This window comes from Rhinatrema bivittatum, unplaced genomic scaffold, assembly GCF_901001135.1.
Source record: "Rhinatrema bivittatum unplaced genomic scaffold, aRhiBiv1.1, whole genome shotgun sequence".
In the NCBI taxonomy this organism is placed as follows: Eukaryota; Metazoa; Chordata; class Amphibia; order Gymnophiona; family Rhinatrematidae; genus Rhinatrema; species Rhinatrema bivittatum.
The window spans coordinates 5,640-23,613 of record NW_021820512.1 but is presented as its reverse complement, the minus strand read 5'-3'; the positions used below and the strand labels follow the sequence as shown (position 1 = coordinate 23,613).

Genomic DNA, 17,974 nt, shown 5'->3' with positions numbered 1-17,974 from the left:
GATTTACACTTTACACAATTGTCTGCAAAATATCAGCAGCCGACCACTGATTGCTCCGGTTATATTCAGATTTGCTGTTTCTTGAATCAAAAGGAGCATTTTTAAGTGGCTGAAAATTCTCCTGAGTGAATCCAGCCAAGACCCAGATCTAATTCCTGATCTTACACAATTATAATATCAAGTAATCCTGAAAATCTCCCTGTCTGCACCTATGCACATAATTATTCCTACCTCAGATTCCCACTGATTTATCTGATGTGTTTAGCCTGCCTTATGTATCACTACAGCTGATATTCACAGGGAAATGATTATTTTAGGGTTTTTATACTGTAAGTGAATCCCAGCAGCCCTCATGGCAGATCTGTAACTTCCTTAGAAATCTCTCTGAGCTGTCACCTTCAGTAACTCTGCCGCTGGCTGCTGACTCTTCTCCTCTAACTCGGAGATCATGAGCTTGATGGAGGAGCTTTGCTCTTCTAGCCGGGTCACATTTTCCTTGATTCTCGGCAGAATCTTATTCTCTTCCTCCTCCAGTCTGGAGAGAAGGATTCGCTTCCTCTCAGTAAGAAACCGCTGCATCTCCTCAAAGTCAGACTCAACCCTCCGTCTCTTGATCTCTGTCTGGCTCTGCATGGAACAAAGAGATGGAAATCTCAGTAACACTGCCCTGGTTTAGGTGCACAGAGCTCTGGATGCAGGTCCTACAATGAACAAGGAATCTCTGCCGTTCCCAGAGCCCTCCTGAGCTTTGTGTCACCCGAGGATCCACCACCAGAAACTGCGTCACAGCTCTCAGGAGTCAATCAAAAGCTGCAAATATCAAATGCTTACATCAGAGGAAAGTTATCTCTCACTTCACACGTGTTTAAGGGGTAAATGTACATCCTGGAGTGCAACTGGTTAAAAAGCATCAGGCCCGAGGTATCCCTGGACTCTAAGGGAGAGAGCGGAAATGATCCCCAATCTGCCTGTCCTCAGCTAATAAGCACCAGAAATACTCCCAGGCCCTCCGTAACAAGGCAGATTGGATCCTAGGATTCTGTGATTTATCTGGTTCAGGGGACTGATGAGACACAGACACTCACCCTCAGCTCCTCAGCTTTCCTCTCCTCACTGGGTTTACGCTTCAGAAGATCTTCCAGCTTCTTTCTCAGAGGCTTCAAGTGGATTTGAAATTTTTTCTGTAAAAAATAAACATCTTTCATTTGAATTTCAACATTATTTTTAAGAAAAGAATTTTCAAATAAAAAGTACATATGAGATAATATCACCAGTTTATATAATCTTAAAAAAGATTGACACACATCTTGGATTCCTGCCCAGCCTCCGCTAGGAGAGTCAGAATGTGAGATCTGTGGGTCTGGGAAGGGGCAGACTACAGGAAAATATCAGCCCAGGGTATTTTTTCAAACAAGCACATGGGGTATCTGACTCACTCATCTGCTTACTTCACATTGGTCTGATACAGGCCTTTATCAAATACAGAATAAAGACACCATAAAGTATACACAGAAATGTACAGAGAAAAACTGAACCAGAAACTGCAACAAGCCAGACTCTGCATGCAGTGCAACAATGGATAAAGAGTAACCTTGGGGTGATAGTGTCTAGCAATCAGAGGACAAAGAAACAATGTGACAAGGCAATAGCTAAATCCCGAAGAATGCTGAGCTACATAGAGAGAGGAATAACCAGTAAGAAAAAGGAGGTGATAATCCCCTTGTACAGGTCCTTGGTGAGGCCTCAGCTGGAGTACTGTGTTCAGTTTTGGAGACCACTTCCTGTATGGAGGTCAAGGTGTGAGATCTGTGACCCTGGGACACACTGATAATAAAGATACTGACACACACCTTGCATTCCTGCACAGCCTCCTCTATGGATATCCTGGAGTGAGATCTGTGACCCCGTGACACACTGTGATAATAAAGATACTGACACACACTTTGGATTCCTGCACAGCCTCCTCTATGGGGATCACGGTGTGAGATCTGTGACCCCGAGACACACTGTGATAATAAAGATACTGACACTCACCTTGTATTCCTGCACAGCCTCCTCTATGGGGATCATGGTGTGAGATCTGTGACCCCGGGACACACTGTGATAATAAAGATACTGACACACACCTTGTATTCCTGCACAGCCTCCTGTATTGGGATCACGGTGTGAGAACTGTGACCCTGGGACACACTGTGATAATAAAGATACTAACAGACACCTTGTATTCCTGCATAGCCTCCTCTATGGGGATCATGGTGTGAGATCTGTGACCCCATGACACACTGTGATAATAAAGATACTGACACACACCTTGTATTCCTGCACTGCCTCCTGTATGGGGATCACAGTGTGAGATCTGTGAGCCCGGGACACACTGTGATAATAAAGATACTGACACACACCTTGTATTCCTGCACAGCCTCCTGTATGGGGATCACAGTGTGAGATCTGTGACCAGGGGACACACTGTTGATATGGTTTTGTAGGAAATTGTGAATCCCGGGCTGAGATGAGAGATGTCTCCATCCACAGGGAGGAGCCCTGTGAGCCTCACCATCGGTAAGCGTGGTCTCAGTGACGTAGGACACAGCTGTGAGAGAGACTTTATTAGAGAGAAAAGGTAAGGCAGAATTGATGGACCAGAGGCAACATGGATTCACCAGGGGAAGATCCTGTCAGACAAATCTGATTGACTTTTTTGACTGGGTAACCAAGGAATTGGATCAAGGAAGAGCGCTCGATGTCATATACTTGGATTTCAGCAAAGCTTTTGATACGGTTCCGCACAGGAGACTGGTGAATAAAACGAGAAGCTTGGGAGTGAGTGGCAAGGTGGTGACCTGGATTGCAAATTGGTTGACGGACAGAAGACAATGTGTGATGGTAAACGGAACCTTCTCTGAAGAGAGAGCGGTTTTAAGTGGTGTACCGCAAGGATCGGTGTTGGGACCGGTCCTGTTCAATATCTTTGTGAGCGACATTGCGGATGGGATAGAAGGTAAGGTTTGTCTTTTTGCGGATGACACTAAGATCTGCAACAGAGTGGACACGCCAGAAGGAGTGGAGAGAATGAGACGGGATCTAAGAAAACTGGAAGAGTGGTCGAAGATATGGCAGCTGAGATTCAATGCCAAGAAGGGCAAAGTCATGCATATGGGAAGCCGAAATCCGAATGAACTGTATTCGATGGGGGGGGGGGGGGGAAAGGCTGACGTGCACGGAGCAGGAGAGGGACCTTGGGGTGATAGTGTCTAATGATATGAAGTCTGCGAAACAATGCGACAAGGCGATAGCAAAAGCCAGAAGAATGCTGGGCTGCATAGAGAGAGGAATATCGAGAAGAAAAGGGAAGTGATTATTCCCTTGTACAGGTCCTTGGTGAGGCCTCACCTGGAGTACTGTGTTCAGTTCTGGAGACCATATCTACAAAAAGACAAAGACAAGATGGAAGCGGTACAGAGAAGGGCAACCAGGAAGGTGGAGGATCTTCATCGCATGACGTACGAGGAGAGATTGAAGAATCTAAATATGTACACCCTGGAGGAAAGGAGGAGCAGAGGTGATATGATACAGACTTTCAGATACTTGAAAGGTTTTAATGATCCAAAGGCAACGACAAACCTTTACCATAAGAAAAAAATCAGCAGAACCAGGGGTCACGATTTGAAGCTCCAGGGAGGAAGATTCAGAACCAATGTCAGGAAGTATTTCTTCACGGAGAGGGTGGTGGGATGCCTGGAATGCCCTTCCGGAGGAAGTGGTGAAGACCAGAACTGTGAAGGATCCATAAAGTCAAGAGGCCGCCAATGAAGAGTAGGTGACTCGCCAGAATGATGGCTACTGCCTGGAGACAATACCCTTATTCAATAAACATACACATGGTTACTGTGACTCCAACATCACTCTAAGCTTCAACAGCAAGAGGAAATGTGGAAAAAAGGATTTGCACTCACAAAGACGGGAGTAGCTGGCTTGTTACGGCGGTTACTACCCCAAACCAAATATCCAAATTACTACCTCCACCTTCCTCTATGCCTGATGCCTTTCAACTAGCTTGATCACTCCATTCTTATACTCACTTTCAATGCATATCCAGCATAGTTCTCTGCTTCAACGGCAGGGGAGAAGAAAAAGCTGTTACTTCACGCATCCAGCAGAGCTCTCTGCTTAAACGGCAGGGGAGAAGAAAAAAGGGTTCGCACTCACAAAGCGGGGAGTAGCTGGCTTGTTACGGCGGTTACTACCCCAAACCAAATGTACCTGATACTTCACTCTCGACGCATAACCAGCGTGGCTCTCTGCTTCAACGGCATGGGAGAAAGACTGATGCATCACGAGTTTCCAGCGTAGCTCTCTGCTTTAATGGCAGGGGAAAAGAAAAACTGATACTTCACGCATATCCAGCATAACTTCAACGGCAGGGGAGAAGAAAAAAGGATTCACACTCACAAAGCGGGGAGTAGCTGGCTTGTTACGGCGGTTACTACCCCAAACCAAATGTGCCTGATACTTCACTTTCGATGCATATCCAGCATAGCTCTCTGCTTCAACGGCAGGGGAGAAGAAAAAAACTGATGCCTCACGCATATCCAGCATGGCTCCCTGCTTCAACGGCAGGGGAGAGGATAAACAACCAATGAGGGCTGTATAACATAATCTGGGTAAAAACAAATGGGCATGGGTGTAGCTTGCTTATTGCGGCGGTTACTACCCCTACTACCTCTAACTGATCAGGCTGGATATTTCACTTGGATGCAGCTCCATCGCCGCTCTCTGCATTGATGGTGGGGGTGGAAGGGAAATAGAACCAAGAGCTAAGAGAAACAGATAAGTATGAGAGAAAAAATGAGGGAAGCTTGCTGGGCAGACTGGATGGGCCATTTGGTCTTCTTCTGCCATCATTTCATTTCATTTCTATAACCCGAGGAGTGGGAAATGCAATAAACACATTTCTAGAGCAATAAGATATACCCAGACTGGTTCTGTAGATGAGAAGGTCCGGTAGTGGCCCGCAGAGCGGGGTACACCAGAAGGTTCCTGCAGGCTGGTGGAGATACCTCAGAAGTGCAGATCCAGTAGTGGCCCGTAGCACGGGGTATGCCAAAATTGACTGTACTGTAGGTGACAAGGTAGATGAGGTCTTGAAATACAGGAACCAAACAGAGGATCTTGAGTAGCTGCAGCAATACCCTGTAGCTTTGGATATGTAGAAGCGATAATGCTGAAGAACGTTAGTGGCCCGAGGCACGGGGTACACCGTGAAGACTTCAGCATTGTTGGTATCGTAGGAAACTGAAGAAAGTACTCACACAAAGAAAGTTCCAGGAGATAGACCCGAGGAGTGTGTCAGGTGAAATCCAAGGCAGGAAGGCCCTCCGAGGAGTGGATAGTCAAGACGCAGAAGGGCCCCCGTGGAGCGGTTACCCAGAGTGTCCGAATGCCACGAGGAGATACTGGAACAGGAGATCCAAGAGTGGAGCGGATTTAACAATGAGAGAACTCCTTGCTAACTTGTCTTAGTAGTGGGCCGGTCAGCTTAAGTACACTAGCGGGTTGATGTGATCGGGAGGGGACGCCCCTGAGGCTCCCACCATGACGTATACAAAAGGAAGCCTTGCACGCGTGCACCTAGGTGATTCCAGAAGTAAGATGGCGGTCGGCAGTGCCCACGCCGTTCCGGGGGCACCGGGGAGGTCGGGGTTGGTTGGCGAAGGCCGCCATTCTTCCCATGATTGATGTTGCAGGGAAAAAAAGAGCTGAGCATGAGAGGTCACAGCCGTCTGCAACCAACAGGCGCAACAATACCTCCCCAGGGTTTTGGCTTCCTGGGGTGAACGAGATGGAATTCTCTGATCAGCTCCTTGTCAAGGATTTACTTGAAGGCTCCCAGCTATTTTTCTCTGTTCCGAATCCTTCCCAGGATATAAGGTACTCCCAGCGTCTTTCCATGTTTCTGCACATCAAGGATGTCATCTACCTGGTAGGTAATGTCCTCTTCAGCGGAGAGAGGTTGCAGCTCAGGTGTCTTCTTAGAAAACTCTGATAAGATGAGCGGTTTTAGAAGAGAGATGTGGAAGGCGTTGTGGATCTTTAGAGATGATGGTAACTGCAAGCTGTACGTGACTGGACCCAAGCGACGGAGTATAGGGAAAGATCCTATGTACTAGGGTGCAAATAGAGCTGAAGGTAATATGAGACAAATGAAGCGGATACTGAGCCATACCTTGTCCCCGGGCTCTAGCTGTGGAGCTGCTCTGAGTCGGCCATCATAAAACTTCTTTGCTTGTTGTCCCCGCTTTTTGAAGAAGCTCTTTAGTGTGTTCCCACAGCTGATACAACTCCTGTGCTGAAGCTTGGGCGGCTGGAGAGGATACCAATAAAGGCATTGGTAACGGAGGTAAAGGCTGGCGACCATAAACAAGTTGAAAGGGCGATGATCCTAAGGAAGCTGAAGGATGGGAATTCAGCTCGAACTCTGCCAAGGGAGCAATTCGAACCAGTCACTTTGTCTAGAATTGACGTAGGCCCGGAGAAACTGCTTTAATGTGCAGTTTATCCTTTCGGTCTATCCGTTGGCTTGTCGATGATTGCCTGATGTCAGATCTAGAGATATATCAAACTTCTTACAGAGAGATCTCCAGAATTTGGCTGTGAATTGTACTCCTCGGTCAGAGAGGATGTGCTTAGGCATGCCATGTAAACAGAAGATATGATGGATGAAAAGTTTTGCCAATTCAGGAGCAGAGGGTAGTCTGGGTAATGCCACAAAATGAGCCATTTTAGAAAACCGGTCAACAGTGACCCAGATGGTGTTGCTACCACTAGACACAGGTAGGTCAACGATAAAGTCCATGGATATGTGTGGCCACGGTTCGCTAGGAGCGGGCAAAGGTTGGAGAAGTCCCCAGGGCTGACCGGTAGGTGGTTTTCTGTCCTGCGCAGGTAGAACATGATTCCACATAGGTCTGTACATCCTCTTCATTGAGGGCCACCAGTAGTATCTTTGCAAGGTGGTCAGAGTTCTGGATTGACCAGGGTGACCTGCAAGGAGTGAATCATGGGCCCATCTGAGGATCTTCTTTCTGAGTGCCTGGGGGTCCCACAGTTTTTCCGACTAGGACCGTGTGTGTGGCTGAGAGGAGCACCCTAGTAAGGTCAATGATATGATGCGGAGTGTCCAGGGTATCTTCTGGCGTAAATGGGCAGGAAAGAACATCCACATGGGTGTTCTTGTCTGCTGGGTGATACCTCAAAAGAAAATCAAATCTGTTGAAAAACAATGACCAGCGGGCTTGTCTGTGGTTCCAGCATTGGGCATGATGTAAATATTCGAGGTTTTTATGGTAGGTAAAAACCGTTATCTGGTGTTGAGCACCCTCGAGCCATGGGCGACACTCCTCAAATGCCAATTTGATTGCAAGTAGCTCTGCATCTCCTATCCTATAGTTTTGCTCGGCAGCAGAAAAGCGCCGAGAGAAAAAAGAGCATGGATGTAATGTATGGGTGTCACTATGCTGGCTGAGGACAGCGCCAACTCCAACGTCCGAGCTATCTACCTCGACTACGAAAGGTCATCGAGGATCAGGGTGGTGTAGACATAGCTCCTGAAGAAATGCCTTTTTGAGTTTCTGGAAGGCGGTTACGGATTCAGAGGACCACTGAGAGGGATTGGCTCCCTTGCGCGTCATGGCAGTAAGAGGCACGGTCAAGGTGGAGTAGTGATGAATGAATGATCTATAAAAGTTGGTGAATCCGAGGAATTGGCATAGAGCTTTTAGACCAGTAGATTGGGGCCAGTCCCGAATGATCTTGGTTTTTTGCAGATCCATCTGGAACCCCTGGCTGGACACTACGTATCCCAAAAAAGGAACAGGCTCCTGGTGGAAAGCACATTTCTCCAATTTGGCGTACAGATGGTTATCTCTGAGTCTCTGAAGAAACTTGGAGACGTCCAACTGGTGAGTCTGGAGGTCCTGAGAAATGTTATGTTTGTGAAGTGTTTGAGTGGATTCTTGGGTACTGCGGAGTTGGACACTCCCATGGGGAGGAGTCCCATGGGGAACCGTAGTACAGGCTAGACTCGATACACATGGACACTGAGGGTCAGTCTTTATTATACAGCAGGATGGTACTGCTTGTGAAGAAAGCAGCTGTAGAAGCAGGTATCTTAGCAGGTTTGTAGTTCGGAGATCCTCAGCAGAGGAAGTCAATCTCTTGCCTCGGTAACTGGAGAGGCAGCGCGTTGGCAAAGGGCAAGGCCCCGGATGTAGAAGCGCAGGTAGAGCTGTAGATGACATAGATTTGACAGGGTTACTACTCACTGCTAGAATACTGTAATAGGCAGGCTCCCGATGACAGTAGATGTTCCGAAGCAGGTACCAGGAATGGAAAGTTGGGCCCTCGAGGAGCGAGTACCCAAAGCCCATGATAGGTACCTGGAAGAAAGCAAAGAGGGCCCCCGTGGAGCGGGTACCCAGGCTTGGTTAGAGAGAGAGGGTCTAGTAGTAACTGGAAGCGGCAGAGTAGCATAGACTGGAGGCATATCGAATCATTGCTAACTCGAACAGCTAGCAAAAGAGGTAAGGCTTTATACATGGAGGTTGGTGATGTCACTCTGAGGGAATGCCCCCGAGATTCACGCCATTGCATGCATATAGACATGGGTGGCGTGCGTGCACACACCCTAGGAGGCCGTTAGGAGAACATGGCGAAACGCTGTCACCAGAGCCGCTCCAGGGAAGCCAGAGAGAACGGCAGGAAGATGCGGTGGCAGCCATCTTCCCAACACTTGAGGAGAGAGTCGAGAAAAAGGTGAGGCACAAAGGTCGAAGCCATATGAGACCGACGGACACAACAGTGCCCCCCTTCAAAGGGACCCCTCCAGACCCTCTACCTGGTCTTGGTTTCTGCAGACATGATCAATGGAACTGTCAAAGCATCTCTTTGTCCATGATATTTGCCAGAAGTTCCAAAGAGTTTTCTTCAGGTCCGTATCCCTCCCATGACAGGAGGTACTTCCAAACTCTGCCTCTCTTTCTTACATCAAGGATGGCATCAACTTTGTATTCGATGTCTTCTTCTGCATCGACAGGTGCAGGTTCAGGAGTCGTGGTGGTAAACTCACTGAGTACTAGAGGTTTCAGTAGTGAAACGTGGAAAGCATTGTGGATCTTCATTGCTGGAGGAAGTTTCAAACTGTAAGTGAGTGACCCCAGACATCAGAGGATGGGAAATGGTCCAACGTAGCGAGGAGCAAATCGAGTGGATGGGAGTTTAAGTCTTAGATGCTTAGTAGATAGCCAGACTTTATCTCCAGGTTGAAAGTTAGATGCTTTTCTTCAGTGAGCATCATAACCTTTCTTTGCTCTTAGTCCTGCTTTCCAGATCATTTCTTTCGTCTGACTCCAGAGCTGCTGAATATCCTTGGCAGTAGATTGAGCTGCGGGGATGACACTGTGAATGGAAGTGGCAAAGGTGGTAATGGTTGTTGCCGTAAACCACTTCGAAAGGTGTAGATCCAGTGGATAATGCTGGATGCAAATTGATGGCAAATTCAGCCCAAGGCAACAGTTCAGCCCAGTCATTCTGTCTGGTGTTGACGTAAGCGCGAAGGAACTTTTTGAGAGTTCTATTCATTCCCTCAGTTTGGCCATTTGACTGAGGATGGTATGCAGAGGTTAAATCTAGCGCAATGTCGAACTTTTGACATAAGGCTCGCCAGAACTTCGCTGTAAATTGAACTCCTCTGTCTGAGACGATATGCTTTGGCATGCCATGGAGATGAAAGATGTGTCTGATGAATAGTTTAGCGAGTTCCATGGCTGATGGTAATCCAGGAAGTGCCACGAAGTGAGCCATCTTAGAAAATCGGTCCACAGTAACCCAGATTGTATTGTTACCTCCTGAAACTGGCAGATCTACCACAAAATCAGTGGCAATGTGGGTCCAGGGCTCATCCAGAGCTGGCAATGGTTGAAGCAGGCCCCAAGAGCGGCCTGACGGTGGCTTCTGTCTGGCACAGGCGGAACAAGAGGCCACATAGGCTTGAGTGTCCTCTTTCATCCTGGGCCACCAGTAGTATCTTTGTAACATGGCGAGTGTTCGCCGTTGTCCAGGGTGTCCAGTTAACTTGGAATCATGAGCCCATCGTAGTAACTTCTTTCTCAAATTGTGAGGTATGATAGTCTTGCCAGGAGGTACTGGGTGTGTGGCAGCAAGAACCACTCTCTTTGGGTCAATAATATGCTGCGGTTCATCAGGTACGTCTTCCATGAAGAAGGATCTTGATAATGCGTCTGCTCTGACATTCTTGTCTCCAGGGCGATATGTTAGCAGAAAGTAGAATCTGTTGAAAAACAGGGACCATCTTGCTTGTCTATAGTTGAGACGTTGTGCATGTCGAAGGTATTCCAGATTTTGTGATCGGTGAAAACAATGATCTGATGCTGAGCTCCTTCAAGCCAAGGGTGCCATTCTTCAAATGCCATCTTTATTGCAAGCAATTCTTTATCCCCTATACCGTAGTTCTTATCAGCTGGAGAAATGCGTCGAGAAAAGAATGAACAGGGGTGTAATGTCTTAGAATCGCCAGCTTGACTCAGCACGGCTCCTACGCCCACGTTGGAGGCATCAACCTCAATGATGAAAGGTCTCATAGGGTCTGGATGTCGAAGGCAGGGCTTGCTTTGGAAGGCATCCTTTAATTTCTGGAAGGCCATCACTGCTTCCACAGACCAGTTGGCAGGGTTGGCTCCCTTTCTAGTCATGGCTGTCAAAAGAACAGTCAATGAAGAGTAATTTTTAATGAAGGAATGACAGGAGTTGGTGAATCCCAAAAATCATCTTAGTGCTTTTAGACCAGTAGGTTGTGGCCATTTCTTAATGCTCTCAAGCTTCTGAGGGTCCATTTGACAGAATACTGTAATAGGCAGGTTACCGATGACAGTAAATGTTCCAAAGCAGGTACCAGGAATGGAAGGTTGGGCCCTCAAGGAGCGAGTACACAAAGTCTGTGAAAGGTACCTGAAAGAAAGCAAAGAGGGCCCCCAAGGTGCGGGTACCCAGGCTTGGTTAGAGAGATGGTTCAAGTAGCAACTGGAAGCGGCAGAGTAGCATAGACTGGAGGCATATCCAATCGTTGCTAACTCGAATAGCTAGCAAAAGAGGTAAGGCTTTATACATGGAGCTTGGTGACGTCACTCGGAGGGAACACCCCTGAGATTCGCGCCATTGCGTGCATATAGACAAAGGTGGCATGCGTGTGTGCACCCTAGGAGGCCCTTAGGAGAACATGGTGAAACACCGTCGCCAGAGCCGCTCCGGGGAAGCCGGAGAGAACGGCAGGAAGACGCGGTAGCAGCCATCTTCCCAAGGCTTGAGGAGAGTCGAGAAAAAGGTGAGGCACAAAGGTCGAAGCCGTCTGAGACCGACGTGTTGTGATTTAACTGTTTCGTGGACCCTTGGGCCGGCCTGCCGGAGACTAGGGTAAGATGGACTATTGTCTCCGTATGAAGGGGAGCAGGCCGGGAGGCAGACACCAGGCCGGGTGAAGGAGCTGGCCTTCACCCAGGGAACCCGTACTCCCCAGGAGGGGCCTGTGGGAGTCGAGCTACTAGGGCTAGGAGAACAGAAGAGGTGTCTTCACCCTGGAAGCCGAGACTACCCCGGGAGGAGCCCGGCCGCTGGGACTTAGGAGATCGGTGGTGGTGTCTTCACCCTGAAAGCAGAGACTCCCCCAGGAGGAGCCCTTAGGAGCCCGGCCGCTGGGACTTAGGCGAGTGAGGACGCTGTGAAGATGAACCAGGATCAAAGCAGGTATCTTGGCTGGAACTGAAGCGAGACACTGGAATCTCGCTGGAACTGAAACAAGACACAGAAGCAGGAACCAGGCTGGAACTGAAGCAAGACTCTGAGGCAGGAACCTGGCTGGAGCTGAAGCAAGACACAGAAGCAGGAACCAGGCTGGAACTGAAGCAAGACACAGAAGCAGGAACCAGGTTGGAACTGAGGCAGGCTACAAGCGAGAAGTTAGCGAACTCCGAGGCACAGCAACTAGGAACCGCAAGGTAACCTCATTGCAAGGCATCAGATAGAAGCCTTGCAATGAGGTCACGGGAGTGGGCGGAGCATTGAGTGGCGGGAAATGACCTATATCTTTGACCTCTTTGCGCGTGTGCGCGTGCCTAGGAGGAGGGCAACTGGCTTAGGCGTCCCGATGGCATTGCCCCCGTGGAGATGCCACCAAACAGGCCTGGAACCTAGTGAACCCCCACAGCAAGAGTGAACCCGATGCCAGGAGCTAAGAGGTAAGGCCCCGGTCGCGAGTGCCGCGACCAGGACCGCAACAGTACCTCCCCTCTTACGCCCCCTCTTAGCAGGTCCAGGTTTACCTGGGTGCTAACGATGAAATTTTCGTAGAAGTTCTTTATCCAGGATGTTGCAGGCTGGTTCCCATGTGTTGTCCTCGAAACCACAGCCCTCCCAGGCAAGCAGATATTCCCAGCGTCGGTGATGGAACCGTACATCTAGGACTTCCCGGACTTGATAGGTAGGCTCATCAGGCATCGATGGATCTGTGGAATCAGGAACTCGAGGATGATACCTGGAGAGAACAAGAGGCTTCAACAAAGAAACATGGAACACATTGTTTATATGCATGGAGGAGGGTAGGCGTAACCAATAAGATACTGCCCCCATGCGCTCAGCAATACGGAAGGGCTCACAGTATCTTGGATCTAGTCTTCGGGACAGGATTCGAAGCTGAAGACTCCTTGTGCTGAGCCAAACCCGGTCTCCAGGAAGGAAGATAGGCACCGGCTGCCGGTGCTTATCTGCCCATCTCTTAGTGGCCTTGGCTGCTTTAGCAAGTTTTCTCTGGATGGATGTCCATAGCGAAAGTAATTGTCGGGCGGAGAGTTGCACCGCGGGTAATGCAGTAGGAAGAGGCAGAGGTAGTGGCGGTCGCAATTGTTTCCCATAGACAATAAGGAAGGGCGAGCTTCCTGTAGCAGAATGCGTATGGTTATTATATGAGAATTCTGCCCATGGCATTAGCTTTGCCCAATTGTCTTGTCTCTCATTGACAAAAGAGCGGAGAAATGTTTTCAGGGTCCGGTTGGTGCGTTCCATCTGCCCATTGCTTTGGGGGTGGAACGCTGAAGACAGGCTGAGTTGCACGTTGAATCTCTTACACAGGGCTCTCCAGTATCGGGCAGTGAACTGAGGACCTCGATGGGACACTATGTCCTGCGGTAGGCCTTGGATCCTAAAGATGTGTTGTGCGAATAGATTAGGCAGCTCTGGGGCTGATGGTAATTTCGGCAAGGGAACGAAGTGAGCCATTTTGGAGAACCGGTCCACAGTCACCCAGATGATTGTGTTCCCTTCAGAGACTGGGAGGTCCACCACGAAATCAGTGGAGATGTGAGTCCATGGTTCTACCGGGATGGGTAATGGCTGCAGTAAGCCCCAAGGTTTCCCTGTGTGTGGCTTCTGCAAGGCGCAGGTGGGGCAGGAATCCACAAATGCGCGGACATCTTGTTTTATCGTGGGCCACCAGTAGAACCGGTTGACCAGGTCGAGAGTCCTTTCACAGCCAGTATGGCCCCCTGTGAGGAAGTCATGGGCCCAGATGAGAACCGCTCTCCGAGAGCGTCGTGGAACTACGGTCTTCCCTTGGGAACTCACTGAGGTTACGGAAAGATTAATTTTTGCGGGGTCCAGGATAAACTGTGGCTGTTCCTCAGCCTCCTTCAATTCTGTGGAGCGTGACAAGGCGTCGGCATGGACATTCTTGGAGGCTGGCCGATAACGCAGTGTGAAATTGAAGCGGTTGAAGAACAGGGACCAGCGGGCCTGTCTCGGGTTCAGGCATTGTGCATGACACAGGAACTCTAAGTTCTTGTGGTCGGTGTATACCGTAATGGGATGGTTGGTTCCCTCCAACCACTGCCTCCACTATTCAAAGGCAAGCTTTATGGCCAGCAACTCCTTGTCTCCAATGTAGTAGTTGTTCTCGGCGGGCGAGAATCTCCTCGAAAAGTACGAGCATGGTAGTAGTTGTCCAGAGTCAGAGTACTGGCTGAGCACAGCCCCAACCGCGATATTGGATGCATCCATCTCTACCACGAATGGTCGCACTGGGTCAGGGTGGCGAAGGCAGGTATCCTGCAGGAAAGCCTCCTTGAGGGTTTCAAACGCTTGACAGGCGGAGTCGGGCCAGTCTACCGCATTGGCTCCCTTCCGGGTAAGGGCAGTCAGTGGAGCCACAATACGTGAATAGTTCGGAATAAAATATCTATAAAAGTTTGCAAAGCCGAGGAAGCATTGCAACACCTTTAACCCTCTCGGCCGAGGCCAGTCTTTGATGGCGGCTACCTTCTCTGGGTCCATCTGGAATCCGGAGGCAGAGACTATGTAGCCCAAGAAAGGCAGAGAGGTTTTCTCAAAGGTACACTTTTCCAGTTTAGCATACAGACCATTGTCTCTGAGGATCTGTAAGATCTGACAAACTTGCTGGCGGTGTGAAGGTAGATCATGGGAGTAAATTAATACGTCGTCAAGATAGACAATGACTGAGGTGTTCAGGAGGTCTCGCAATACCTCATTCATTAAGTGCTGGAATACCGCCGGGGCATTGCATAATCCAAAGGGCATCACGAGGTACTCATAGTGCCCATCCCTGGTGTAAAAGGTGGTTTTCCACTCATCCCCAGGACGGATTTGGACCAGATTATAGGCACCTCATAAGTCTAGCTTCATGAAAATCTTTGCCCCTTGCAGTCTATCTAGGAGTTCTGGTATTAACGGGAGTGGGTAACGATCCCGCTTCGTGATCGCGTTAAGGCCCCGATAGTCTATGCATGGCCTTAGTGAGCCGTCCTTTTTACTCACGAAAAAGAAACCCGCCCCAGCTGGCGATTTGGACGGGCGGATAAAACCTTTAGCCAGGTTCTCCGAGATCTATTCTAACATGGCCTGAGTTTCAGATACAGACAAGGGTTATACCCTGCCCCGAGGAGGAGTTGTTCCGGGTAGCAGATCAATGGCACAATCGAAAGGACGGTGCTGGGGGAGGATCTCCGCCTTTGCTTTAGAGAATACATCGGTAAAGTCTTCATAGGGTGCAGGAAGACTGATGGCAGCATGCAGAAGAGGAAGGCCGGGAGCCTTGGGCACCTTCAGGCAGTTGGAGAAACAGAACGGACTCCACTTAGTAATTTGCAAGGTATCCCATTGGATGGTAGGAGAGTGTTTCTGTAGCCATGGCAACCCTAGCACCACGGGGTGGATGGCCTTCTCCAATATCAGGAAGGCTATGTCCTCCGAATGGATCGCCCCGGTGCGTACGGTGATGGGTGCTGTGGAAGCTGTGATATGGCCTGGAAGGAGGGTTCCCTGGATGGAGGTAATCCGCAGAGGCGTCTCCCGACACTGCGTGGGAATCTGCAACTGGCGTACCAGATCTTTCAGAAAGAAGTTACCTCCCGCTCCGGAATCCAGGAAGGCAAGGGTTTCCAGGGACCCCCCCCCCCCCCGGTACTCCAAGGTAATAGGTACAGTACATTGAGGAGCTGCAGCACAACCTAGGAGGAGCTCCTCACGATCTCCTAGGTTCTGGTGTTTCCGAACGCTCCTGGCAGTGCGCCAGGAAATGGCCTTTCTGACCGCAATAGAGGCAAAGGCCCAGTATGTGGCGACGTTGTCTCTCCTCAGCGGAGAGTGGGGCACGCCCCAACTGCATAGGTTCACTGGAAGTGGTCTCTGGATGCACAGTCTTGGGAGAGGACAATGGCTTAGAGTACGCAGGAGCCAACGAAGGAGTGCGTCTGACCGGCCGTAGCTTTCTGGCCCTCTGCTGGAGGCGACGGTCGATGCGGCCCGCCATTTCTATAAGACCATTGAGGTCCTCTGGGAGGTCACGGGCAGCTATCTCATCCTTGATATGCCCGGCCAGGCCCTCCAGGAAAATGGCTCTGAGGCTGTCATCCCGGCATCCCACTTCTTGGGTGAGTGTGCAAAAATCCATGGCGTAATCCGCCAAGGAGCGTACTCCCTGGCGTAACTGCAGCAAATCAGTTGTGACGGTGGCTAGTCGAGCCGGCTCATCGAAGGCCTGTTTGAAGTTGGAGATGAACCGTGGCAAATCCTCGAGAGAGGAGACATTATGTTCCCAGAGCGGGGAGGCCCAAACTAGCGCCTTCCCATCTAGCAAGGACAGGATGTAAGCTACCTTGACCGCATCTGTAGGGAACTGCTGAGGAAGCAGGGAGAACCGTATGAAGCATTGGTTCAAAAACCCACGACAGGTTTTCGCTTCCCCAGCATAGAGTGAAGGTGCGGGTAGCTGAGTAACAGAGCTAGAGTTTCCCTCTTGAGCTGGTGGCGCAGTGGGCGGATGGTCCGTGGGCATAGTATCCAGGCGGGCAGCCAGTTGCTCCACAGTAGCTGCTAGCACATCAAGGCAATGCTGTTGTTGTTGCATTCGTTGGGCCATTCCAGGAATGGCCTGAAGGCCCAGCATGTCCGCCGAGTCCATGGCCTTGCAATCTGTTGTGATTTAACTGTTTTGTGGATCCTTGGGCCGGCCTGCCGGATACTAGGGTAAGATGGACTATTGTCTCCGTATGAAGGGGAGCAGGCTGGGAGGTGGACACCAGGCCGGGTGAAGGAGCTGGCCTTCACCCAGGGAACCCGTACTCCCCAGGAGGGGCCTGTGGGAGTCGAGCTACTAGGGCTAGGAGAACAGAAGAGGTGTCTTCACCCTGGAAGCCGAGACTCCCCCGGGAGGAGCCTGTAGGAGCCCGGCCGCTGGAACTTAGGAGATCGGTGGTGGTGTCTTCACCCTGGAAGCCAAGACTCTCCTGGGAGGAGCCTGGCCGCTGGGACTTAGGCGAGTGAGGACGCTGTGAAGATGAACCAGGATCAAAGCAGGTATCTTGGCTGGAACTGAAGCGAGACACTGGAATCTGGCTGGAACTGAAACTAATCACAGGGGCAGGAACAAGGCTGGAACTGAAGCAAGACACAGAAGCAGGACCCAGGCTGGAACTGAGGCAAGACACAGAAGCAGGAACCAGGCTGGAACTGAAGCAAGACACAGAAGCAGGACCCAGGCTGGAACTGAGGCAAGACACAGAAGCAGGAACCAGGCTGGAACGGAAGCAGGCTACAAGCGAGAAGTTAGCGAACTCCGAGGCACAGCAACTAGGAACCGCAAGGTAACCTCGTTGCAAGGCGTCTGATAGAAGCAGGCGCCGACCTTACATACCCGCCGGCGTCTGACGTCATGGGAGCGGGCGGAGCATTGAGTGGCGGGAAAGGGCCTATATCTTTAGCCTCTTTGCGCGCGCGCGCGCCTAGGAGCAGGGCGGCTAGCTTGGCCGTCCCGATGGCGTTGCCCCCGTGGAGACGCCGCCGAACAGGCCCGGAACCCGGCAAACCCCCACAGAGAGAGTGAACCCGATGCCAGGAGATAAGAGGTAAGGCCCCGGTCGCGAGTGCCGCAACCGGGACCGCAACACGACGGACGCAACAAGAAAAGACCAGTATGTTGTCCAAATACACTACTACCCAGTCGTACAACATGTCTCTGAAGATTTCATTCATCATGTTTTGGAACACGCCCAGGGCATTGCAAAGGCAAAGGGCATGACCAAGTATTCAAAATGGCCGCTGTGGGTACTGAATGCTGTTTTCCATTCATTGCCCTGGCATATGCGAACCAGATTATATGCTCCTCTGAGGTCCAGCTTTGTGAATATTTTGGCTCCTTAGAGCCAATCAAAAAGTTCAGAGATCAATGGCAATGGGTAGAGGTCCTTCATGGTGATCTCATTCAAGCCACGGTAGTCTATACATGGGAGGAGGGATCGTCCTTCTTACCCACGAAAAAGAATCCGATTCCGGAAAGAGACTTTGAAGGCCGAATAAAGCCCTTTGCCAAGTTCTCCTGAATGTAGGTAGCCATAGCCTT

General features: G+C 50.2%; 1 long non-coding RNA gene across 1 annotated transcript; it reads right to left on the bottom strand.

Moving 5' to 3' along the window:
- Positions 1–34: 34 nt before the first annotated feature.
- On the bottom strand, positions 35–2,455 carry LOC115081691. Its single transcript, XR_003853857.1, has 3 exons — positions 2,403–2,455; positions 1,086–1,181; positions 35–627 (listed from the first exon to the last, which is right to left on the bottom strand). It is a non-coding gene; the product is annotated as an uncharacterized LOC115081691 (long non-coding RNA).
- Positions 2,456–17,974: the final 15,519 nt, after the last annotated feature.